The sequence below is a fragment of the Rhinatrema bivittatum genome, chromosome 6 (genome assembly GCF_901001135.1).
Source record: "Rhinatrema bivittatum chromosome 6, aRhiBiv1.1, whole genome shotgun sequence".
Lineage (NCBI taxonomy): Eukaryota > Metazoa > Chordata > Amphibia > Gymnophiona > Rhinatrematidae > Rhinatrema > Rhinatrema bivittatum.
Genome location: NC_042620.1, coordinates 315,422,559 through 315,449,626, shown reverse-complemented (window position 1 = coordinate 315,449,626; position 27,068 = coordinate 315,422,559). Strand labels below are relative to the sequence as shown.

The window sequence follows — 27,068 nt, the reverse complement described above, 5'->3', positions numbered from 1 at the left end:
GTAATTTACCTGCATTTAACCCCACCCCCTGTAAGCTGGGTTTTATGTGTGTTAAGTCAAGAGATTTTCAAACAGGCAGATGGCAATGAAATCACCAATGCTACCGATTACTCTGCCTCTTCACCCTGCCAATCTGTAGGTCATCAAGACCCTCCTGGCTCTGAGCCTCAACTCCCCCCATTTCACCCTTACCCTCCACCTAATGAGTATTAAGGGCTTATGATCACTTACTCCTGATAAAGAGCCGGTGTAAATACACACGAGTAAGTTGCCAAATCTACATGTTGGCCCACCCCTGGACTGCCTTCTCTCCACAAGTAGATTTACTCACCCACCCTTACTTACACATGTATGTTGTAGGTTTCTAAAACAGCATGTGCATGAATATGTACTATTTACACTCATCTGTGCTGATTCTTACATGTGCAATATTTTGAAAATTCAGCTTTTTTTGGAAGTGTGATAAAGGAGAGGCATCTGAAACAATTCAAAATTTGGGTGAAAAATCAATTTGCAAATGTTTCATGAAGCTTCATTTCCTACTTTTTACAGAAATTTGCGCATGGTTATGTCAGTGGTGTTCATTATCTGAGTTTCAGTATAGTACATACATCATTAGACATTTTTCCCCAGTGGCGTAGCCATGGGTGGGCCATGCCCCATCCACTTTGGGCTCAGGCCCACCCAATCAGGGCTACCCAACACCAAACAAGGCCTGGCCATCGCAGTCTTCATCATCGTGGTGGCCAAAGCAAGACCACCACGGGAGCCCATCCCTGTTGCGGTGAAAAACAAATCCATCCCTGCAGAAACAAGGCTGCCACAGTATCCCATTGCTATGGTGGTAAAGAAGGCCCACAGGAGCCCATTCCTGCAGCGGCTGAAGAAGAGGCTTGGTGTAGACGCCTGGTGTGTGCATGTGAAAATGGGAGCCTGAGTCAGGTGTGGGTGTTTTGTGTGTGAAAGAATGGGACCCTGAGTGCATGAGTGAGAGCTTGTGTGTGTGGTAGAATGGGAGCCTGTGTGTGTATGTGTGTGTGAGAGAGAGAGAGAGAGGAATTGAAGAAGATAGGGGAGAGAGAAGAAACGGAAAGAGAAAAGTGACCCTGGAGAAAGAATTAGGAAAAGTCTGAGAAGGGGAAAGTGGAAATAAGAGACCAGGACCAACTAACTAATTAGAAAACTAAAAAGATCAGACAACAAAGGTAAAAACCAAAAAATTTGAGATTTTAACAATTGGAATATGCCATAGCAATTGGTGTATGCATTTCTTATAATTTTGTATTTTGCTATTTAGCTTTCCAGTGTTCAGAGTCTGGTTTCTCAGGCTTTCTATTTTGGTTTTGTTTATTTATTTATTTATTTATTTATTTATTTATTTAACATTTTTCTATACCGATCCTCATGAAAAGGATTCATATCAAACCGGTTTACATGGAACTAGGGGTCTAAGTAAATGAAAAACCAATAATAATTATATAATTAGGTAATCAAATAACAAGTAGTTCAAAGCAAGCAAAGTTACATATAACAAGGCGATAGAACTTGGGAGGCTAGAGTAGCCAGGAAGTAGAAAGACAGCGGAAAAACTATAAGTTAAATACATATGAAGTATACTGGGCCTGGTGAGAGCATCTCGTCAGTAGGGCAGAGTCCGGATTGACCTTGTAGATTTTAGGGGAAGGCTTGTAGGAATAGCCAAGTCTTAAGTTTTCTTCGGAAGGTAAGAAGGCAGGGTTCCAGACTAAGGTCTATCGGTAGATTGTTCCAAATGAAGGGGCCTGCAGTGGAGAATGCACGTTTTTTGGTTGAAGTTAGGCGGGTGGATTTAGTTGGTGGGACTTTTAGGGTACCTTTATATGCTTCTCTGATGGGTCTTGCGGATGAGTTGAGTTTGAGAGGGATATGAAGGTCTAGTGGGAGTTGATTGTGGATGGTTTTGTGGATTATGGTGATTGTTTTGTGTAGGATTCTGTATTTTATTGGCAGCCAGTGAAGGTTTCGGAGTATGGGGGTGATATGTGCACGTCGGTTGGTGTTGGTTAAGATTCTGGCTGCTGCGTTCTGGAGCATCTGTAGAGGTTTGGTGGTGGAGATGGGGAGCCCCAGAAGTAAGGCGTTACAGTAGTCAGTTTTAGAGAAAAGCGTTGACTGGAGGACCGTTCTGAAGTCCTGGAAATGGAGCAAGGGTTTGAGTCTTTTTAGTACTTGAAGCTTGTGGAAACCGTCTTTAGTGATATTGCTGATTGATTTCTTTAAATTCAGATGATTATCTATGATTACTCCTAAGTCCCTTGCTTGAGTGATCTGGTTGTTGGGGAGTGGTTGATTAGCACTGATCGAGTTGTCGGTGGTTATCAGTAGGATCTCTGTTTTGGCTGCATTAAGAACCAGGTTCAGGCTAGTGAGGAGGTTGTTAATGGACGAGGCAATTTTCCAAGAAGGTAAGCGTTTTTGGGAGGGATTCTTTTATGAGGATCAATATCTGAACGTCATCTGCATAAAGGTAGTGTATTAAATTAAGGCTAGTGAGCAGTTGACAAAGGGGCAGTAAGTAGATATTGAAGAGGGTAGGAGATAGTGAAGATCCTTGTGGGACGCCTAGCATAGATTTGACATTTGGGGATTCTTTATTATTGATTTTAACCTTGAAACTTCTGTTGTTGAGGAAAGAGTTGAACCATCTGAGTGCAAGTCCAGTTATTCCGATGTCTGAGAGGCGGTTTAGAAGGATGGCGTGGTTCACGGTATCGAAAGCCGCAGAGATGTCTAGGAGGATAAGTAGGTAAGAAAGCCCTTTGTCTAGGCCCATAAGGATGTGATCAGATAGGGAGATGAGGAGGGTTTCTGTGTTGGATGATTTACGGAAGCCGTACTGGGAAGGGTATAGGATTTTATGTTCCTCCAGGAAGTCTGAGAGTTGTGTGTTCACTACTCTCTCTGTAAGTTTTGCTAGGAAAGGGACATGTTTACATGTTTCTGTTTCTAAATTGTAGTCCCTTATTTCTATATTAGGTAAGGATTAGTCTGTATTCAGCCTGTGTGTGATTGAGGCGCAATATTGCTGCTGACATATATTTGTTATGTTGTTGTTTTATGATATTGTGTATGTTTGCTGTAAATTGCCTAGACCTTTTTGTGTTAGGCGATTAATAAGTTTTAATAAATGAAATGAAAATGAAATGAAATGCTAGTGTGTAGTTTCTCTGTAGGAATTTTGTAGCAGTCTGGCTTATTCTGTTATCCCAGTAGGTGGTGTGTTACTGTTCTAGGGCCTTGTGTAGTATTTGCATTCTTCTTTTTCATAAGATTACTGTTATTGAAGTCCTGAGAGAGTCAATGGTGTATGGCAAGGTTCTAGGTGCTTTTTTTCTTTTTTTTTGCAGGATTTCACAAAAGGGTGGATTTTAAAAAGGCCATGTGCATAAAATCTGGCCTTTACACGCGTGGCCGAGCCTAGCGTGCGCCAAGCCTATTTTCAAAGAGGCCCGGCCAAGTGTGTAAAGGCCGGTACGCGCATAACTGCGGGCCTTCCTGAAAGTGGCAGGCCAGGGGATGTTTTGGGGGTGAGCTGGAGCTAGAGGCACCCGGTACAATGGCCATTTGCCGTTGTGCCGGGGGATTGGGTGCCGGCAACTTGCTCCTGCTCTTTTGCAGGAGCAAAAGGTTAGTTAAAAAAATGGGAGGGGGCTAGGATAGGGATGGGGGAGGGTAGGATGGGGAAGGGGAAGGGAGGTTAGGGTAGGGGGTTGAGAACTGAGGAACTGGGAAAGGCCCCAATGTGTCACCACGCATATTTACAAAATTATACCCCCCTTGCATGCGCTGACCTTGAATTTTATGTTATAAAATCATATGACCGTGTGTGTGCGCCAGGTAGCGTGCACACATGGACGTGCGCGTGTATTTTTTTAAAATCTACCCCAAAATGTTTCGCAGCGGAGGGAGTCTTTTTTTTTTGGCTTAGCTGACTTCAGAATTTGTATATAGTGTAGAGATGTGAATCGTGTGATCGATCGTCTTAACGATCGATTTTGGTGGGGGGGGGGGAGGGAATCGGATCGTCGCAGTTTTGTTTTTTTAAATATCGTGTAAATCGTAAATCGGGGGAGGGCGGGAAAACCGGCACACTAAAACAACCCTAAAACCCACCCCGACCCTTTAAAATAAATCCCCCACCCTCCCGAACCCCCCGAAAATGTCTTAAATTACCTGGGGTCCAGTGGGAGGGTCCCGGTGTGATCTTCCACTCTTGGGCACACTAAAACAACCCTAAAACCCACCCCGACCCTTTAAAATAAATCCCCCACCCTCCCGAACCCCCCCAAAATGTCTTAAATTACCTGGGGTCCAGTGGGGGGATCCCGGTGTGATCTTCCACTCTCGGGCCACTGGTGTGTTGATAGAAATGGCGCCGGCGCCATTTTGGTTCCTGTCCCCCGACGTCTCGAGCGTAGGAGATCGCTCCCGGACCCCCGCTGGACCCCCAGGGACTTTTGGCCAGCTTGGGGGGGCCTCCTGACCCCCACAAGACTTGCCAAAAGTCCAGCGGGGATCCGGGAACGACCTCCTGCACTCAAATCGTGTTGCCGTAATGCAAAATGGTGCCGGCCATACGGCCGGAGCCATTTTGCAGTACGGCAATATGGCCGGCGCCATTTTGCAATACTCGTTGCTACCTTTCATATGTCATATGACAGGGCAAAGGGCATATGTCATATGACAGGGCAAAGGTAGTGCCGGCGCCATTTCTATCAATGCACCCGTGGCCCGAGAGTGGAGCATCACACCGGGACCCCCCCACTGGACCCCAGGTAATTTAAGACATTTTGGGGGGGTTCAAGAGGGTTTTAGGGTTGTTTTATTGTGCCGGTTTTCCCGCCCTCCCCCTTCCACTCCCCCTTCCCCCGATTTACGATTTTTGACGATAAATCGGGGGAATTCCTATTATATATCGCCTCTAACGATTTTTGACGATTTAAAATATATCGGACGATATTTTAAATTGTCAAAAAATGATTCACATCCCTATAGTGTTCTTTTTTTTTTCAAGTTGGGTTGTAATGTGAACTGTTGTAATTTTACTCTGCACTCGCTTTTATGATTATTGCTGTTTTATTGTAGTTATGGTGCTCTCAGCCTTTCTGGAAAGAGGATTTGTGAAAGACCACATTGATATTTGTTTTATGATATGATTGATTGGATCTGATGTTTGAGTTCTTTGCTTTTCACATGATATTCTTGTGTATTTATAAACTGCAATCAATATAAAATAAAAAAATAAAGATTAATAAGGAATTTTTAATGTTGGTAAGTGCTTGAAATAAGTTAAAATACTGTATTCTAAAAAGGTTTCATTCATGTTGCATATTGTAGATTACTTAGGAACCCACTGGAGTACAACTAGTAGGGTTTAGACCTGTATAGCCCACCCTTATTAACCTTGGACCCACCCAAAAAATCAGTCCTGCCTGCGCCACTGTTTTCTCCTAATGGAAACTAGGGAACTAATGAAGTCAGCTGGTGACCACAGGCATTAACCAATGGCAAGCAGCTTTAAAAATGCTTGAGATCATGATGTGTTCTGAATCCCCTGAGATTTCAATTAAATTGAACTAAACTGGCCTGTTTCCTTATAGGAAGTAAAAAGAAAAAAGACATTAGGAGTTTTATGGGTGTTGAGGACACATGAAAGGTAGGAGTTGAAGGCCACAGTGTACGCCACTATTGGTAGCAGAAATCAGAATGAAATTTGAATGACTGGTTCAAAAGTTAGTTGGGAGGACAGATATTTATTTTATTTATTTAAATTCTTTTAATATACCGATGCTCAAGACCAAGTCTTATCGTACCGGTTTACAATAGAACTAGGGGGGAAACCAATTAACATCGATATAGAAGGCAAAGTTACAAAAAACAGGGAGCATAAACATGGGCGTTAGAAGAGAAGAAGAAGTTCAAACGAGTACAATTGGAGAGTAATGTAACAAAATAGGCAGCGAACAATTGATAAACAAATTTGTCCTAAGTAGTTTCTAGCATAAATTCCAGAGGGTGAAGGATCGGAGGAGGTAATCGAGGGGGCAAGGGGGGGCAGGGGAAGGGCAGGTATACAGGTACAGTGGGCTTGTACAGAGCCAGTTTCATGATAGCATATTTATTTATAAACATTTTGATATTCTGCCTTTTCCCAAAGTTGGGCTCAAGGTGAATTACAATAAATTTCAATGAACAGAGGCATTAGAACAGCTTGACAATCAAATCAGAATTTGCAATTAATGCAACATTGGGATCCAGCATAGGAAAATCCATTTGTGAATAGTTTCATGACTCAGATTGCTGTATCCCATTTATGTAGTCTAGAGACATTAATCTTACATCTTCTGTGACAAGTTGGATAAAATCCTTCTTTTAATGAGGATTTACAAATGTAGCTTTACTGTTTACTATGCGTGGGAAGTAGTAAAAAATGTGTTTAGTTTTTTTGTTTCGTTATTGGGGGTGGTTTTTCCCATGAATTTAGTTTCATGTAATGTTTTTTTTTTAGTTTAAAAAAATGAAATAAACATGAAAAAAAAAAAAAAAGAAATGGAGCTTCCTGTGACCCAGGACCCAACCCATCATTCCCACCCAGAAAAATGATGGGTCTAGGATCCTCCCCTATGCGAGGCCAAGGCTGAGGCTTTGGCCTGGGTCTAGGCATCGGGACAGGCCTTGAAGCCAGGTCCCAACCCCTTGGCCTTGTGTAGGCCTAGGCTGCAGTAGGTCGCCCTACATAAGGACCAAGCTAGGAGTCCTGGACCCGACACCTGGGCCTAAGTCAGGGCCTGGTCTGGAAACTGGGTTCTGATGCTGATGCCCGACTAGAAAGCAGACACATGTGCCTCAGCCTAGGCCAAAGCCTGGGCCCCAGCGCAACGCTGGGTCCCAATCCACAGACCAGGTTCCTGATACTGGGGTCTCTGCTTGGGCCTTGGCCCAGGTCTCAGAGATCTTCTGATGTATTCTTTCTTCTTTCTTCACTGTTGAAATAATGCCATCTGCTTGAGAAGTGCTGGAGTTAAATACAGCGTATGCTCCCCAGTGGAGGGTACCATTTTGATGTATGGCAGCCTTGTCAGACCCCAGCATCAGGTCTAGGTCTGGGCTGAAGCCCAGGTATCTACCTGGTCTCCAGATTGGTCCCAGGTATCTGGACCTGGCAAAGCAATGTTGGATCCCCTTCGGAGCAGGTAAGTAGGGACAATTATTTGGGGTCTCTGTCGAGTCCCTGGCTTCTGGCCTGAGCCTCAGCCGAGACCCTGGCATTGCACTCAGGCCTAGGCCGAGGGCCCTGGTTTGGGCTTTGGCCTACTCCCTAGGCGAGGCCCTAGCCTCAGGCCTGGACTTAGGCCCAACGGATCACTTTTTTTTTCGTTTTGCTTTTCAAAACGAAACATGAAAACCAACTAAATTTCATCACATTGTCAATTGTTTTGCTATGCGAACGAAATGAAACAAAATAGGAAATTTTGTCTCATTTCTTATTTCGTTTCTCTCAAATTCCCATCTCTACTGTTTACAAGTGAAGAAGCAACCATGTCCTCATTCCATGTGATATCTGTTGCTAGGGTAACACCCATCATTTCACAATTCTTCACTGCCAAGGACAACTATTCCCACTGTGTGATGTGCATTATTTCACCAATGCAATGTATTAAGTCACTCAGTATAACACTGAAAATGACAATGCCAGTTTGTACATTTGTAATTCTTTAGGTAACTTCCCTAGATACATTTGCAATAACCATGACCATTGCAGATTTGCAGTTGTCACACACATCCTTCACTTGGCTTGTTTTATAATGAAGTAGGAAATGATGGGGGAGGGAAGAAGGAATTGCTTCACTAGCAATTCTTTGCCTCTTTGAGCCTCTTGGGAAAAATCATACGTTCCCTTAGCAGTCTTGATTGATCAGGAGTAGGAGGGAGCACTGTGCGGGAGCTGCCAGCAATAGGTAAGTTGGGGGAGGTGGTGCATGACTAAAGGTTCACCTAGGGTGCCAAATTCTCTTGCACCAGCCCTGCTAGACAACCCAGCCACGGCGCCTCCAAATGGAATCAGTGAAACCAACTGCATGGGGTGACCGAGATAACCTGCCAGACTCCAAATACCAGACTGAAAAGCGGACAGCATCTGGGCCAACTGTTGCACAAAGTTACAGAGAGAGCGAGTGAGTAGCAGAGCTGGGTCTAGAGCACCCCCCCCCCCCCCCAACCTCTCCCTTTCCCAGAGCTCAGATTGAAGGTCCAGACCCTGAAGCAATAACCTGCGTGTGCTTCCCTCTTCCCAGGAGGTGGTGATGAACGAGAACCACCCCACCAAACAAAAAACAGTAAATAAATCTGAATAGGAAACGAAATCACATGGAGCTAGCATTAACAGGGAAGCCGAAACAAGTGACTTTCAAAAGGAATTAAAGACCACAGACTGATGAAAGCCCTAAAAGCCCCCCAACCAATAATGAAAGCACTGCAGGAAGTCCATTAACGTGTAATCGGTCTGAAACCCCATCAAAAGCACCGAGCCTGTCCCAGGATGCTCAGTTTATCCTGGCCCTCCTTTGAGGTATTCACTCATTTTAGAAATTGTTCCTTTGCGGATGTACTTTTTTTTTTTTTTTCCATTCAATGAGTGCGCTGTGAGTGAAACGTAATTACAGCATTGCGAGCAATTTATAAAAACACAGGGGGTGGGGAGGGCCCACCCACAAGGCAGAGTGTGACGTATTTTGGGGGCCATCAGAAGCTTCATCTCTACCAAGAAGAAAACCATCCAGTTTACTAGTATTTATCCAAAGCAATATATTATGATAAATAAATAAACATTGCTGTCAAAGAGTTTTAGCTTAAGTAATTGGCAAAGCTGGGGAGGTCAGTCTGAAGTGCCAGCCTTCACAGCACTGTCCCTACAACCACTGCATTGCCAGTCCATTACTATTAGGGTCAGTACTGCAGTCAAAATGTGTTTGGATTTTTTTTTTTTTTGTTTTTAAGAGTGGAGGCAAGTGTACATTAATATGGGATAAGTAACATGAAGTGCTGCGCAGCATTCTACGACACGCCGGGCTAAACCAGCCCGACATGGAAAAAAGTGACAATTCGGTAATTTCTCATTCCCAGGAGGAGAGAACTGGCTACAGACTCTGCCTTTTCTTGGAGGGGGGCAGAAGGCTCCTGACGAGAACACTGCCGCGGCAGAAGGTATTAGTAGTGTCTCTGCCTCGCGGAGCTTCTCTCCCTGTCGCTATGGTGGAAGGTGCCGTTCTGGCGGAGAAGGAACGGCGCAAGCTATCGAACCCAACAGCGCCGGAGCAGCCGCTCGGCTCGCTCATTCACTACCGAGAAGGAATAAGGCGGCAGAGGCAGGCCCAGCGGCAGTGGGGAGGGAGAATTTCCCCCCACACACCCACCCACCTTCCCCCAGTTATTTGTGTCCTCCAGCACAATCCCCAGTCCTTCTCCCACCCCCAGGCCCGTCCCATGCCCTGGCAAGGTTGTGCGCTTTGTACAGAAGAAAGAAGTGCATCTCATATCAATAAAAAGTATCCAGGCAAGACATTTCAAAAGGATTTTTATCCAAATAGTTTTTTTATTATTTAGATCGCTGCTGTCCACAGGATGAGATAGTATACGATCCCCTGACATGGAACCGTGTTTCGCTACAGTGCTGCGTCGGGGAGGACTTACAGTACGTCCTGATCAGCATAACAACTCTCTTACATGAGAAGAGCAAGGTCACCTCTCATGTAAAAGTTAATATACTGATCAGGACGTACTGTAAGTCCTCCCCGACGCAGCACTGTAGCGAAACACAGTTCCGCGTGGACAGCAGCAATTTTAAAAAATAAAAAAAACTATTTGGATAAAATCTTTTTGAAATGTCTTGCCTGAATTATTTTTATTTATGAGATACACTCCTTTCTTCTGGACTATTTGTTGATGTTATCTCCGTTCACCCCTTATTTGTTTGTACTTTTCCATGTAGGTGACTCAAGCATGATATCTAGACCAGCTCCTGATCCTTGGACAAGTCACTCAGCCGAACCTCTGTGGAGGAAATGTTCACACAATCCTAGATAGGAAACTTGTAATATTCTACCACTGAACCATATAGCAGCAGATCCAAAGGAGTACCCACTGCTGATCTGAAAGAAGCTACAACATGCATCCCTTGGCCAGGAGTCTGCTGCTGTAGTGCTGCAGTGCACAGGGAAGTGGAAGTTACAATGTGTAAGGAGGTTACTGGGTTTATTCTTACCTCACCTCCCATGCATATAGTTCTTGTTTCTCATAGTGCAGAATGGTAGTGCTAAATGTTAGTAGACATCAAGAATCAGGAGGAATATGTACATACAGCATGACTGGCTGTCCCTTTGCCCCTGTAAAACAAAAAGGATTGACTTGCGAGGCCACTCATCCCAGAGGTAGCTGCATGGTTGTGTTAAATTTTAAAACCTATATATAGAGAGCCACATGATGCTGTGAGTGGGAGAAGATGTGTTGCCTGATTGCTCTGACGGCCCTCCCTTAATTCACTCTTTGGAGCGAATCTGGTATTACAATTCTGCTAATTCTCACTGGATCATTTTCTACCTACCTGGGGGATATGGAAGTCCTCTTTGTCTGCTGTTTTTCTTAAAATATGGCTTCCCAACAGGCTGGGGGAGGATGGGAGGGAAGAGGGAATGGGTTGAAATGTATGTTATACCAATATAATAGTTATATTGACATGTGGTATATATCGGAGACAAATATGTACTATTTGTTCCTAACTGAACATAAAATATGCCATACTGGGTCAGACCAAGGGTCCATCAAGCCCAGCATCCTGTTTCCAACAGTGACCAATCCAAGTCACAGGTACCTGGCAAGTACCCAAGCATTAGATAAATCACAAGCTACTATTGCTTATTAATTACCACAATAGCAATTTATGGGTTTTTTTCCTCTAGGAACTTATCCAAATCTTTTTTTAAACCCAGTTACACTAACTTCTGTAACCACATCTTCTGGCAATGAATTGCAGAGCTTAACTATGCGCTGAGTGAAAAAGAATTTTCTCTGATTTGTTTTAAATGAGCTACTTGTCAACTTCATGGGGTGGCCCCTGGTCTTTCTATTATCTAATAACCGATTTACATTAACTTGTTCAAGTCCTTTCATGATTTTGTAGACCTCTATCATATCCCCCCTCAGTCGTCTCTTCTCCAAGCTGAACAGCCCTAACCTCTTCAGCCTTTCCTCATAGGGGGAGCTATTCCATCCCCTTTATCATTTTGGTTGCCCTTCTCTGCGCTTTCTCCAGTGCAACTATATCTTTTTTGAGATGTGGTGACCAGAATTGTACACAGTATTCAAGGTGCGGTCTCACCATGGAGGAATACAGAGGCATTATGACATCCTCCGTTTTAATTTTCCATTCCCTTCCTAATAATTCCTAACATTCTGCTTGCTTTTTTGGTCGCCACAGCACACTGAGCTGTTTCTTTGTTTAGCTTTTGCAATGATTATAAAAAGATTTAAACATAAAAACTATATATAGAAAAGAAACTAGTGACTAGAAAGCACTATCACAAATCAAGACAAAAAACTTTGATATGATATGCTCTATCTCAAACAGAACTTTCTATTATAAATACAATTTTTATTCTACTAACAAACACAGCTTTTATTTCATTCAGATTTAAAAGCAAATATTCACCTATATGATGGAGTGAGCTTCTGGTTTAAAATCTGAATGAAATAAAAGCTGCTGAGTTAATTTTCAAAAGAGTAACATGCATAAATGTGGCATACTATTGTAGCAATTTTCAAAAGCCATCTACTCCAGTAAACCCAGTTTTACTCATGTAAATGCTTTTTAAAATCAGGCCCAATGTTTGTAAAATAAGTCGCATTAATCATAAATAGCTCTTTGCAAGATAGATGACATCACTTCAAAGTTTTTTGTCATAAAACTTACAAATGATTGTTCGGGTGAGATGCTGACTTTTTGAATAACTTATTCCTGGCAGAAAGGTTAAAATGTGTTTAATTGCATTGTCATGGCAGGGTTCAGTTAAGGCAAGTAGATTAACAAAAAAAAAAACCGCTCTAACTGATAAAATGTTGCAGGAACTGAAATGCTGGTAGGTAGAGTGCATGGCGGCTTTCAGTTAAGAAGGATTTTCTACCTGTAAAGTGAGTGCCTGAGCTGCTGCTACTTGTGGTGTTCGGAAACGTGAATGTATTCTCTCCAGTAAAATATTTCCATGAAGATATGCATTTTCCTTGAGGCTGCTTACGTAAGGGGTAGGGCCATCAGAAATTTCTGTTTGATACTTAGCACATGCACGACATCTGCTATCAGTCAGACAGAAAGCAGTTATCAGAAACCCCAGAAATGCGAGGAAAGAGCTACTAAATGTGAGGCAAGCACTATTCAGGAAAAGGAGAAGTTGGGCCCTCAGTTGTGACATCTTGTACTGCAGGAGTTCCTCAAAAAGGAAGAGAGAAGAGGCTTTTGGAAATGCCCAGGACAGGATAATAATATTCATTTAGGGCCGCCAGTTTTACCAATTCAACCGCACCCCAAATTCACCATAGGCTCTGGTCACATGGGATTTCAGAAGCGACTCAGATCAGCCAGTCTGAGACACTTCCAAAGGGGAGGGGGGGTTCCTGGCTCCAGCAGTGAGTCGGAGAGCCTGCACGATTGCCGTTTTATCCCGGCGTGCAAATGCTCCCTCTTTGCACATGAAGAGAGCAGCTTTTACTCTGCCTGCAGGTGTGCAAATTCAACGGTCCTTTTTACCCACAGACTTTGCACCTATTTTCAAAGGGAAAAAGACATTTCCCTTTTGAACATTTTTGAAGAAAAAAAAGCTCCTGCGCTACTTTGCACTTCCTTTTGTGCGGACAGTTTATCCAGGTAAAGTTAGGCGCACACTTTTGAAAATGTAAAAGTACTGCATGTGCTTGCGAGCCTCTCTCCTCAGTCCCATCCCCCAGGAGCTCCTCATCTCACAGGTATAAATAAGTGTGGCTAAAGTGATGGTGCATGTGGAGTCTCGGGAACCATGTGTGATTATTTAATGCTTCAGTGTGGCTTTTGGGTAACTTTTTTTTTAATAGAGTTGGTAATATACACTGTTTTTAGTAATTTCAAGGTCCATATTCAGTCACGGTCTGGATAGCAATGTTAGCCTAATAAACTTATCTGGCTGAGAGGGTCATTTATCAAACTGTGTTAGGGCATTATCATGTGCATTACTGCCCTAACGCCAGCGATAATGCCATTATGCACACAATAAATACCGCATCGCAAAATGCGTATGCAAATTTACAATTAGCATTTGAGTGGGAGGAGTTTGGGTGGAGTAAATGAAAATAAAGGTTGGTTAACGTGGCATGCGATAAAGTAATGCACGCTATCATGGGATTTAACTACACCTTTTTTCTGTGCATTATGCCTGTGTTAGCAGCCGAAACACTATTTCTTGGAATGTGCCAGGAAGTAACTGTGCTCTTGGCGCACAATCTAATGTGAAATACTGTATATATATTTTGAGCCTTCACAATTGATGTTTAGATTCTCATGCTGGTCATGATTAGTCAACTTCTAAGTATCGGCATGGATGCTGATGTGTATAGAAGGCTTTCTTTGCCATTTCTCTCCCCTATATTTCCTGTGATTATTTGGAAGTTTATAGCTAAAGACTATTACCTCTATAAATTTGAGCTTATATTTTGCTGCTGAAATCTTTGCTTTTCTGTGACAAGTACTGCATGTGCTTAAACTTATGACAAATAAAAAGTAAAAACGCAAAAACAAAACAATATTATACATTATCTACTGGAAACAGCAGAATCCGGTATCAGCTGTGAAGGCAGTCTACTCTGAACTAGCCCTAATGAGAATATGATTTTACTTTAGACTCTGTTCCTGGCACTGTGTAGCATGTTGTGCTAATTCAGCAGATAACCCAAGTCACTGCTGCAGATAGGGTCTTTTCAGTACAAAGATAGAGACATGACCATGGCATGAATCTGAGCTTGCTTCCTTTAAACTCCATTTCCTAGGCTCCACAAACTTTTCACAGCTCCCATTCCATGGATTATGTTTCTCGTTTGCTTACGCATGGAGTAGGTGAGCGTGGCAGGTGACCCTGGAACGAGCCTCGGAGGACAGCAAGGAGCTTCCAGTGGCAATGGTGGTAGTGCCTACAGCGCCTTCTTTTCTCCTGCTGGTCAGCATAAATACAAACAATGGTGAAAACATAGCAGAAAAGTGAGTGGCAACCAGGGGGAAGGCATCTGATGGGGTAATGAGAACAGCTCATCTAGCATGAGAATGGCAGACACTGTATCTGAACTAAGTTCATCAAACGTTTTCTCTGTTCCAGGATGTTGGCATGCACTATACCTACCACATCATCAATACGATCCTTTAGTATTTGTGGTATCCAATATCTATTGCTAAGCAAATGGAGATTTAAAAAAACAAACCCTGCCAAATGGTCTCATAATCCAAGGTCTGTGTCACGAATGCTTTGGGTTAAAGGGATAAAGAAGTAAAATTCTGCTTCATACCAGGGGCTCTACCACTGAGCTATAGGAGAAGCTCCACTAGCAGAGCTAGTAGGAGAACCCCAGTTCAGTCTGGTTGCTCATATTCATCTCCTTTTTACTGCAAGTGTGCACCTTGCTAGGACTACCTCTCAGTATCTGCCAAGTTTGTTTTTTCCTTTGGATTTTCTGAGGTATGTAGACTAGGGATGTGAATCATATTTCTGACGATTGAAAATATCTTACGATATTTTCAAAGTCGTCAGAAATCAGGGGCTCCCCGCAACTGATAGGAAAACCCCACAAAATTGTTCGTGGGGTTCTCTTATCTTTTTGGGGGAGGGCGGGAAAAACGGCACACATAAACAAGCCCTAAACCCACCCTGACCCTTTAAAACTGCTCCCCTAGGTTCCCCCCCCCCCAAAATGTTTTAAAATTACCTGGTGGTCCAGTGGGGGTCTTCCCGCTCTCGGGCCATTGGCTGCCACTAATAAAAATGGTGCCGATGGCCCTTTGCTCTTACCATTTGACAGGGTATCCGTGCCATTGGCCGGCCCCTGTCACATGGTAGGAGTAATGGATGGCCGGCGCCATCTTTAAAAATGGCGCAGGCAATCCAGTGCTCCTACCATGTGACAGGGGCTGGCCAATGGCACGATGTGAATCGGAACCCTAATGTAGACATAAATTCTGATTCACATTAGGGATGTGAATCAGAACCGATTCCGGTTCTGATTCACATCCCTAATGTAGACATAAATTCACTTCAACCTAGTCAACATCAGTCAGGCGTAGAGCCTTAAAGGTAGATTTTAAGAGTTGCGTGTGGGCGCACATGTGCGTGCTGATTTTATAACACAAGCGCATGTTATAAAATCAGCTAACCGCATGCTCACGCACTTACAATTTTATACTGACGCTCGCATGTGCATGCATGATTTTACATTGATGTGTGCGTGTGAATCCATCTCAAGCGTGTAAGAGGTGGGGGGTGGGATTTCAATAGGTACATGCAGCGACGCAATAAGCCTATTTCCCAGTTCCCTCCCAGTTTGCCCCAGTAAAGGAGCGGTGGTCCTAAACCCCCTACCTAACTTGCCTCCCTTTTACCCTACTGGCCTCGAGCCTTAACCCTTCCCCCCCCACTAACTACCCCCCCTTTTTTTTTAATTTAACTACCGTACTTACACGCTGTCCGTAGCAGAAGCAAATTACGCGGTTGTGGGATGATAGTGCACTGCGCACCAGTGCGCATAACTGACTTCATGGGTGCAGTCCATGGGTGCAGTCCATGGGTGCAGTCCCAGACCTCGCCCCATCCCACCCTTTTTTCGCCAAACCTTTTTTATCCACGTACCGGGAGAGACGCAGGTGGCTACGGGTCTCTTAAAACTTGCGTGGTGTGAGCGTGTCCCAGTCCCGCGCGTATCTCCTGGATCTGCCGCGCGTAGGGCTTTTAAAAACGTCGCCCTTTTTGTGTACAGTAGGGATGTGAATCATTTTTTGATGATTTAAAACAATCGTCAGATATATTTTAAATCGTCAAAAATCGTTAGAGCCGCGATACAATAGCAATTCCTCACTATGTCATACGGGTCGTATGACATAGTGAGGGCAAAGGTAGCGCCGGCGCCATTTTGAATATTGGCAATACGGCCCGCGTGCAGGAGGTCGCTCCCGGACTCCCGCTGGACTTTTGGTAAGTCTTGTGGGGGTCAGGAGGCCCCCCTAAGCTGGCCAAAAGTCCCTGGGGGTCCAGCGGGGGTCCGGGAGCGATCTCCTGCACTCGTGACGTCGGGTGACAGGAACCAAAATGGCGCCGGTGCTACCTTTGCCCTGTCATATGGTAAGGGCAAAGGGCCACCGGCGCCATTTCTATTAACGCAGCCGTGGCCCGAGAGCAGGAGATCGCGCCGGGACCCCCCCACTGGACCCCAGGTAATTTAAAACATTTTGGGGGGGTTCGGGACGGTGGGGGATTTGTTTTAAAGGGTTGGGGTGGGTTTTAGGGTTGTTTTGGTGTGCCGTTTTTCCCGCCCTCCCCCCTCCCCCGATTTACGATCTTTTACGATTTTTTACCAAAAAAATCCATGACGATCAGATATCTCTCCCCCCCCAGCCAAAATCGATCATTAAGACGATCGATCACACGATTCACATCCCTACTGTACAGTACTGTGTACCTTCAGACAAAGAAAATAATTACTTAATGAAAAATGTGTTCATTCAGTTGTAAGGCTTTCTAAACCTTGTCGGAGGTATATTTTAGTAATATTAATAATATACACCTTTTGCAGAAGCATTTTAACTTAACAGCTTTTGATATGAAATGACTGAATTTGGGATGTACCTTCCTAAGGACATTTTTGGTGCATGGTCCCAGAAGCTAAACTATTCTCTTGCTTGTATTAACTCTGTGGGTCTATCTACTATTGAACTGAAACAAAAGCTCATAAGAGGGACCTGTGTTTCTTTTGAACAATGATGCATTTATTTGAAGGTAACAGGAAACAGTAGGGTGAAAACTGCCAGCAGATGAAATGACTTTTCAAAAGGATACATACAAATTGGGCTTCTTTAACTCAGCCTATGCTTTAAAAAAAAAAATTGCTTCATTTATTTCTAAAATGGAAATCTGGTCCTAGAGGTAATTCAAAAACTATAAATGGGATTAAAAACCCATTAATTGATCGCCACTGAACATAGCAAGAAAAATGCTAAACTCTTAAAGACTTTGTAACGAGATTTTATGCTGAGTACAAATGTACGTATTCAATGACCAAATGAATTAGCTTGCCAGATAAAGCGATAATTATAATGTTACACGTCTCTCTGTAGTGTGCGTTGTAAAAACTAGAATTGTTTGCTCATTCTAAGCAAGAGAATCATCATTCCTGGAACCAATAAATGCTCTTTCTGCTCTCCAGCTAAGTGGACATGTTTTATTTCTCCCTCAAATGCCCCCTTCAACAGCTGCATAATTCACAGCCCCTCAACAGCCGCAGTAATAAATGTAAAGTTAAAAAGTAACAGAATTGTGAGACGATCCAAGATGGCCACTCGTATTGAGACCTAAACGGGAACGCTCTGCCTTCGTCTTTTGTTTATCGGAGAAAAAATGCCTGCTAAGAGGAAGGGAAGAGTTCGGACTTACCCGACCGTAACCAACCCTTCCCCGAGTATTCAGACAGAGATTACCCGTTTCGTGAGTCCAACACCTCAACAGAGAACCGAGGAAACCGATGAGCAGGGAAGCGTGGAACGGCTGACCTTGCCGACGGGGGAGGTGTCTCTAAGCCCGGAGCAGAGAGAACCACCTACGCAGAGCGCAGCAGAGGAGATGTGGAGTGGAGGCACGGCAGCGATTCAAGCCGGCCAAACTCCAGGGTTCACCTCACTGATTCCAGATGGGGCAACAGCCAGACCCTTAACATCGAGTCCGGTGGAGATGCTAAGACCTGAGGGGCTAACCGTAACCAGCATAAGTCTGGGTGAAGGTATGTCCGCAGAAAATAGCACAAAGAAAGATCTAATTGCCATTCCTGAGAGGCCTGCGCAGGTGACTCTAGAATCCCTCTGGGAGTTTATGGTGGGCATGGCCTCGGCTATAAACTCCATGAATGGAAAAATGGAGATTTCTAATTTGCAGAGCGTTCATAAAGTTGATGTAGTGCAAACACAACTAGACGATATGAAAGGGAAAATAACTAAAATGGAAGAAGAAAATAAACAGCTCCAACAGTATAAAATTGCAGCAATTAAAGACTCTCAAGCTATATCCAGACGCGTAGAATTTATAGAAAATAAATCTAGACATTTGAATCTACGATTTACCAACTTTCCCAAAGTTGTGGGAGAAATCCCTTACACAACTTTGAAAAGATTCATACAAATGAACTTGGAGATAACAGAAGAAAATCTACCTTCTATAAATTCCTGTTTTTTTCTACCTGCATCGACGCGTAGAGGAGATCCTGCAAATGTTCCCTTTGCAGGGGACCTGACTGGGTTCCTTGAAGATTCCACATTACAAGTTATAAATAGGGGAACATTGTTGGTGTCATTTATTACTGTTAAAGATATACGTCTAGTGATGAGAGCATATTTTCAGAAATATCCACATAACTTTCATGAGGCTGTAGTAAAAGTTTTTCCTGATTTAGCTCCGGCCACACAGGCCAGGCGTCGGGGGTTTATAACCCTCAGACAAGAGGCCATAGGGCTGGGCTATACTGTTAAAATACAATTTCCTTGCAAATGTTTTCTCATGAAAGATAATGAACGTTATGTATTTTTTATTCCTGAGCAACTAAAGGAGTTTATTGAGGCCAGGAAAGTTAACATCTTAACCTAAATTGAAAGAAAATGGATGTGTTGTTACGAGCAGCCTGTTAAAATATTGATTTATTGTTCTAAAAGTGTTCCTTTAAAGATTTCCGGATCCACATTAATATTCTGCTGGGTGCGAGATTCAATATATTAAATAATGTTAGAAATTATAATTATTTTGGTCACCGGTGTTTAGGAAGTATTTATATAAGCTATTCCTTGGTGGTGATTGCCTCTGTTTTTGAGTTTATGAAGGTGACAAAATAATTTTGTTTTTCTGTTTGTTATTGGAATCGCAATATTTCTTTATAAGCAAATTTTTTTTTTGTTTATGTATTAAAATGAATAAATAAAAAATTATAAAAAAAAAAAGTAACAGAATTGTTAGGAGCATAGGGAACACTTCCTTGAAATGTTTTATAAACGATGTAGTTTCTCGTGCTCTGGAAGCACTTTTTTTTTTTTTTTTTTTTTTTAATAGTCTAAGTATCACACAAACCTCTTGCAATATTTGATCTTTTTTTCGGCCCAGCAGTTTCCCATCCTTTGGGCTCTCAGCTGAATTGGAACCAGCATCCGTTGCATTACAGAGCCATGAGCTTTCATTTAAAACTGCCAAGGGCCTTTTTTTCCCCTCTATCATATCACATCCTTTCCCACTTACCTGGCCCAGCCCATTGCAAAGGCAATCCTCAGCTGGAGTCTCAGGGGGCAAATGCATTTGTGTTACCTCCCATGCGCCCCCCTCCCTCATCTTCCTTGTGAAAGTTTCCGTGGTCATGAAGTCGCACTAATACAAACCCCAGCAAAAGAAATGAACTGACAAACTATTGTGAGCTGCCTATAAAGCTAAAGCTTCCCCTGCCTGAAGACAGGTGGCCGCTGCCGAGTTTCCTCTGCCCCTTCTCTGCAAACAGAAACAGATAAAGAGTGAGTCCAAGAGCCAAGGACTGCAATGTAACTTTCTAAACTCTTCCACAATCTCCAAGTTTTTCCTGTATTGTTAAAAAAAAAAAAAAAAAAAATAGTATTCAGAAACACTGAAATTCCCAAAAAGCACATATCTCAGAGAAACAGAAGCAATAGCAGGACCTATTGTCCCAGCCCCAGGTCCGGTGTTGGTGCAAGGGTCTGTAGCACCCTAGGCAAACTAATGCAACACTACCCTTCCCCCCCCCCCCCCCCCTGAGATGAATGTGCACCTCGGGCATTTTGCAGTGTTTTCTCTCTCTCTCCCCCCCTCCCACGTCGCCAGCGAGTGCCTGCACTCACCCCTTCTTTCACATTTTAAAAATGGTGCCCTCGCATACACTGGCAGTGCCCGGCCCACCGACACCACCCTAGACCCTGCCCGGCCCTGCCCAGCAACCTTGCTCCCTCTCCCCTCCCAGTCCCCAGCAGGCTTGCTCCCCAGCCCTCTCTCCCCTCCCAGACCTCCTAGCCAAACCCATACACAGTGCAATAATGCAAAAACCAGAAACATCTTCATTCCTCATCAAACAAAATCAAGAAATGTAACTCAATCATAATAGTAAACCATATTAATAAACAGTATTTCAGAACAGATGACAGAGCATCTAATAAATAAGAATAAAATATTTTTTAAACATTTCCAAAAAAAATCAATATATTTCAATACAATAAAACTAATAAAGATAAAAAAAATGTCCCCATCTCCATATCTGGGAATTTTTTATTTTTAGTCACCCTGAGATTGTCGTGGATTAGTGGAGAGAGGAGGAAATCCACAAACATCCTCCTTTTTCTGACACACACACACATACATTCTCTTATTACTCCCCCTTCCACTTCCTCACTCCCGGTTCCCCTTCACTCACTCACCCCTCTTCCCTTCCCTCTCATTCACTCACCCCCTTGCTCCCGCTCACCTTCCCTTCCCTTCCCTCAGTCACTCCTCCCTTCTCTCTCAATCACTCACCTCCTCCCTTCCACTCCTCCCTTCCCTCTCAATCACTCACCCTCCCCCACCTCTGCCTCTGGGTGGGGTGAGATATCCCGGTGGCTGCGGGCAGGGCCGGTGCTAGCATTTTTGCTGCCCTGTGTGAACAATTACTGTGCTCCCCCCTCCTCATTCCTTTTTTTTTTTTTTAAACACAATGCTGTTTTTCCCAGCAACCAAAGCACAGTAGAAACTGTCAGTCTCACACTCTGTCGCGGGCCCTCGTTGCAAAATGGCGCCGCCCGTATGGCCATTTTGTAGTACGGCAACACGATTCGAGTGCAGGAGGTCATTCCCGGACCCCCGCTGGACTTTTGGCAAGTCTTGTGGGGGTCAGGAGGCCCCCCCAAGCTGGCCAAAAGTCCCTGGGGGTCCAGCGGGGGTCCGGGAGCGATCTCCTATGCTCGCGACGTCGGGGGACAGGAACCAAAATAGCGCCGGCGCCATTTCTATCAAATGCCGCTCCTTGTGACCTTGGGCAAGTCACTTTACCCTACATTGCCTCAGGTACAAAAACTTAGATTGTAAGCCCTCTGGGGATAGAGAAATACCTACAGTACCTGAATGTAAACCGGTGTGATATCTCAATTGAGATGAATGTCGGTATATAAAAATAATAAATAAATAAATAAATAAATGCACCCGTGGCCCGAGAGTGGAACATCACACCGGGATTACCCCCCCCCCCCCCCCCCACTGGACCCCAGGTAATTTAAGACATTTTGGGGGGGTTCTGGAGGGTGGGGGATTTATTTTAAAGGGTCGGGTGGGTTTTAGGGTTGTTTTAGTGTGCCGGTTTTCCCGCCCTCCCCCTTCCCCTCCCCCTTCCCCCGATTTACGATTTTTGACGATAAATCGGGGGAATTCCTATTATATATCGCCTCTAGCGATTTTTGACAATTTAAAATATATTGGACGATATTTTAAATCGTCAAAAAACGATTCACATCCCTACAATTCATATCCTGTGGGAAAAACAGAACAAACCAGGCTGCCATAAATCCTTGCATAGAAACTGCAAGCTAGCAGAATACCCCACCTTACCCTCACCAAATACAGCATAAAGAGACCATAAAGTAAAAATAGAAACACAGAGACAGAAACTAAACTGGAAACTGCAACAAGTCAGACTCTGTATGTAACACAGCAATGAAAAAACAGAATCACCACCAGTCCTCATAAATCATCAAACAATAAAATAAACGAATATAAAACAAACCCATTAGTAAAATCATACTAATAAAAAGAATATTTCCAATGAGCTAAGGAATAGAATAACATCCAATAATTAAGAGCTCATTCAAAATTTAAAATATTTTCCAAATAGCAATAAAATATTTCAAAATGGCAGACAGATACACCCAATAATTAAAACAATACGGACAGAGAATTCACCACTCCATACCTGAAAACTTCATTTCCAGTCTCCCTGAGCATGTCATGGATTAGTGGGGCAGCACAAACTTTCTTCAAGCACACAGAGGCAGGCTCACATTCACACACACATAACCCAGTCAGGTTCCCATTCTTTCACACACCCACCCACACTTTCCTATTTACAAATACACATTCAGTCACTCTCTCATTCATTCATTCACACACACACATGCACGCACGCACACACACACACACACACACTATTGGGAGCAGATTGGGAGCCCATTCTGCTGCTCTTTCTTGTGTGCTGGTCTCTGCACTAGTCAAATCTGGCGGGGCTAGTATTTCCTCTGTACTAATCTCATACATCATGAGAGCAGTACAGAGTAGTCCTAGTTGCATGTGGTTTGGCTACTGAACGCAGGCTCAATGAAGGAGCATGAGAACGGGCACCCTGTTCGTGGGCCTCCTCTTCTTCCACCACTAGTGGGATGGGTTCCACCAGCGGCCTTGCTGGCTGCCTCCTCTTCTCAGCCGCCGGTGGGATAGGGTCCACTGGTAGTCTTGCAGGTCTCCTTTCATTTTGGCTGCCAGTGGGATGGGGTCCACCGGTGGCTTCACGGCCTCCTCTTCTTCTTGGCTGTCATCTTCCCCACCGGATGTGCACACCTGGTAGCACCAGGCCTGGCTACTGGTCTCTACCACCTCTGCTGCTGGGCCAGATGGGATCCCCCAGTGGCTGTGGGGCTTTGTTTTCGCTGGGTGGAATGGGATCCCCTGTCCTCAGGCACCCCTTATGGCATGGCGCCCAAGAGCCATGCCGTAAGGGGTGCCTTACGGCTCCCCCATCCCCCCTCCATATGGAACTGCATGGTCCCCCATATCTCACTGAAGGGTATCACCACTGATCAAGGGTTGGGGTTCCCTTCCTCCCAAGGCTTGTAGGCTCCGCCACTAAGGTATCCCCACTACTGGTCAGCCTGGGAAATGGAGACCTGGCCTGGAAATGTAACCAGGTCCTTCACATTTCAGTATGCACTACTCCCCATCAAGTATTTACATATTCAAAATAACTAATTGGGCTATGAATCAGTATTCCAGATTAGAAAATAAAAGTAAAACACAGTGTAACCAGACCCTAAGTCTGGTGCTTTATCCTTCACTTTTGGGTGGTACGGATCCAGAGTCAGTCCGGATGGGAGGAAGAATAATCTTCCAGGGCTCTCTGGAGTGTCTATCCACTCTTTACTCTCAAAGCTCACACTAGAAGTAGAAGACCTTCAACAGGTAACAGTTCAGAGAAAGATCAATGAAGGCAATAATAGCAACAGGATTAGAAAAATCAGGAACAACACTCTTTGGGGTCCAAGAATGGTGTTCAGATAAAGTAGTCTTCATTGCAACTTAAATAAAATAATCCAAGCCACAATGCTAAAAATACAGAATAGCATCAAACATATAATAGCAATGAAGATGATTGTTAAGTATTACCTCCCTTCTCACTTCTTTTGCACCATTATCCATGGAGAAAAAACTGCTCACCTTGCAAGGTGGGAAAACTGGATGGGGTTCCAGCATGAAGTCAATCAGCAAACAGAAGAAAACAAAAACATTCAACTTCAATTGGTCCAAGTTCTTACCTTTCTTCAAAGTTGAAAAATGGTGTCACTATCTCAATGGGTCAAAAGTATCAAAATCTTCTTATCCTTGCTTCTTCCGATCACTCAGCAATCAGACTCTTCCTTAAAAATCCTCTCTTGTCCCAAATCCTCAGGGATATCGGGGATATGCCCTTCCATTCAAACTGGTCAAGCCAAAGTCCAAAAAATCCTTTAATCAACCTCTTCCAATATCGAAAAGCAAAATTGATGAGCAAAGGCCCATCCATAGAGAACTTGGCACTCTTCCTTCTGAGACCCTGTAGAAGTCCCAAAACTTTTCTCTCCTTCCTATAGGTCCTGGGAGGATCCAAAGCTTCTCCCCAAAAGTATTTCTAATCCTGGGGGGAATATCAAAATACTAAGTCCTTTGCTCTGAAATCCTGTAGGGATCGTCCGCTGCCTCCTTCCCTCTTGGCTGCTTCAGCCCCACCTAACCCTCTGAAATTCCTCCTTCCTTCTGAAGTTCTGGGCAAGCTCCTGGGCAATATAAACCCCAGATGCCAGACCCCCCAAAAGGTAGGGAGGAATCCAAAAATACACAGCCCCCCTCCTATAGCTACTGAATATTCAAATTACAAGGGTAGTATTAGTGACAGCTTGGACGCCCCATCACAACAGTTTTTAAACCGTTGATGTATGCTTTTCTTTCTGGTAGTCTTCACCTTTCTTTCAGAACCCTTGTCACTTTCCCTTACTTTTTTCCACTGTCCATCTACTATTCCTTTCCCACTGTCTTTACAATCCTTTCTTTTATTGTCCCTCCCATCTCCCTCTCCCGGCTCTTCTTTTTTCCCTCCTTCTGTTACAGAAGCATCCTCTTTCTTCCTTTCCCCTTTGCATCATTTTTTTTTTCTCTTTGCAAGTGGGAAGAAAAATTCTCCTGGCCCTGTTCTGCTACCTCCTCCTCCACGAAATTTGGGAATAGATTTCCCAGTCTGCTGCTGTCGTGTCTTCCACAGGGTTAGAAAATTGATTCTTTTTTTTTTCCTATACAACTGTATCCTGCTAAGGCGGTGCCCGACTAAGGCAGGAGAAAAGTGTCATTTTAGCTCCTTGATTTTAAGCAACAGGCTAATCCATGGGTTTGTGGGACTGACTTTCAGAAAAGCAGGACCAGAAGTCCTTGCATTCAGTGGAGCAATACCAGGACTGGAATAGCCCATTGAGAAACATGGAGCCAACTGGCAACTGCAAAACTAGGGGTCATGATACGAAGCTCCAAGGGAGAAGGCTCAAAAAACAAGGTCAGGAAATATTTTCTTCATGGAAAGGATGACAGATGCAGGGAATGCCCTCCCAGAAGAGGTGGTAAATTCAAGAGGGTGTGGGGCAAACATGGGGGATCTCTGCTTGCTAGAGAGTGAAAATGAATAAATGGGTTACTTTACGATTACACGTAAAGATTATGCTTCTGCTTGCGGGTAGCCTGAACGAAGCTGCAGCTGCTACTACCCTTAACAGAGCAACTGGTGGTAGCCTGCATGCAGCAAACTAGATGGACCATTTTGGACTTTATCTGCTGTCATTTACTATATGTTACCAGGTAACCCAACAGGTGAGTCCGACATTATCACTAATATGTGTGTGCGGCCCATGTTGTGCAGATGAGTTGGGACTCAGAGATATGCAATTGATAGTTACTGTATGCTACCAGTAAAACTAAAAGTCACTTGTTTTTAACCAGATCAAAAGCAGTTATTTTAAAAATTATGTTTTACTCTTAACCTGATAGAATTCTCTTATTGTGTTCTGTCAAGCTGATAAGTTATATGTTGAAGAATTAGTTCAATCAGTTGAATCCTGTCAAATTTCAAAGCATTCTCTACTAGGACTTGTGACCCTTACAATGTTTAAATATCTTTTGGTATTTTTCATTTTGGAAGCTGTATTCCTAATATAATGATTTCCTTTTTTAAAATAAGGCTAAGTCACTAAGAAAAACAGTCCCTAATTAGGATGAGCAGTGGCCACCTATCTCTGGGTCACAAGGTGATTCAGTGATGGTTTTTCAACTTATTCTTTGAGTTTTTCAATAGAAAATACTTGGTAAAAGGAGCTCAGAAATCAGAACTGAGTTACCTATTCCTTATTCCTTAAAATTAGATAGTTGCCTTACTTCTGGTATACATTGCAAGGTTTGATTTGTGTTTAGCTGCCCAAGGTAGGGGATCCACCAGGCCCCATTTTGTCTGGGCAGGCTGACCTAACCTTGGTTTTACCCTACTGCATCTCTGGACATAATGGTTCAATTTCTGTAAAAATGGAAAGTCTTCTAATTCAAGAATGTGAAGAGTGGAAAACCGGAACTCGGGCAAGACAAAACGAATTCCCTTGATAACCCAGATCAAGAGTTGACTAAAGGTGTCCCTAATGATTTGAAGTTACTTGGCAGTTCTAGTGGGAAGTTGTGGGAAAGTCAGAATTAAAGCTGACCAAATAGGTCCATGGGATAACTGACAGGGTGAACTATTCCCAATGCATCACAGAAAGCAAGAAAAGCAGGAATACTGTTATGTCCATCGGTTGCACATGACTGTGACCACTCATACTCACCTCCTTTTTCCTTTCTCTGTCAATCCTAGGAAGAATGGATGCTTCCGCCGACCTCCCCAGCGTCCCCGGGATGGCGTGGGTGCTGCCGACCGCCATCTTGTCTCCGGAATCTCCTAAGGCGCATGCAAGGGCCTCCTTACTACACATCATGGCGGGAACCTCGGGGGCGTCCCCTCAGGATGACATCACTGCTGTACTTAAGCTGACCGGCTCGTTGCTTCAACGAGTTAGCAAGGAGTTCCCTCGTTGCTAAATCCTCTCAATTCTTGGAGTTCCTGTTCCAGATTCCTCTCTTGGCATGTGGACGCTCTGGGTACCTGCTCCTTGGGGTCCCTTCCGCGTTCCTGGCTATCTGCTCCTCGGAGGGCCTTCCTGCCTTGGACTACCACCTGACCCGCTTCCCGGGACACTCTCCTGGAACTACCACTTATGAGTGCTTTACTACAGACTTCAACGATACTAGCTTTACTGAAGCTTCTCTGCGGTGTACCCCATGCCTCGGGCCACTACTGTTTCCTCTTCAGCAGAAGTGTTTCAGTATACCCTATGCTGCAGGGTATTGCAGCACCAGCTACAAGATCCACTTCCGGGTTCCTGC

General features: G+C 43.9%; 1 long non-coding RNA gene across 1 annotated transcript in view; it reads left to right on the top strand.

Annotated features, from left to right (window-relative positions):
* Positions 1–26,822, top strand: part of LOC115094462 — a 100,114-nt gene extending 73,292 nt beyond the window's left edge. The window contains exon 5 of the long non-coding RNA XR_003857557.1: positions 26,500–26,822. This is a non-coding gene — a long non-coding RNA (uncharacterized LOC115094462). The remainder of the gene's footprint in view (positions 1–26,499) is intronic.
* The last annotated feature ends 246 nt before the right edge of the window (positions 26,823–27,068 follow it).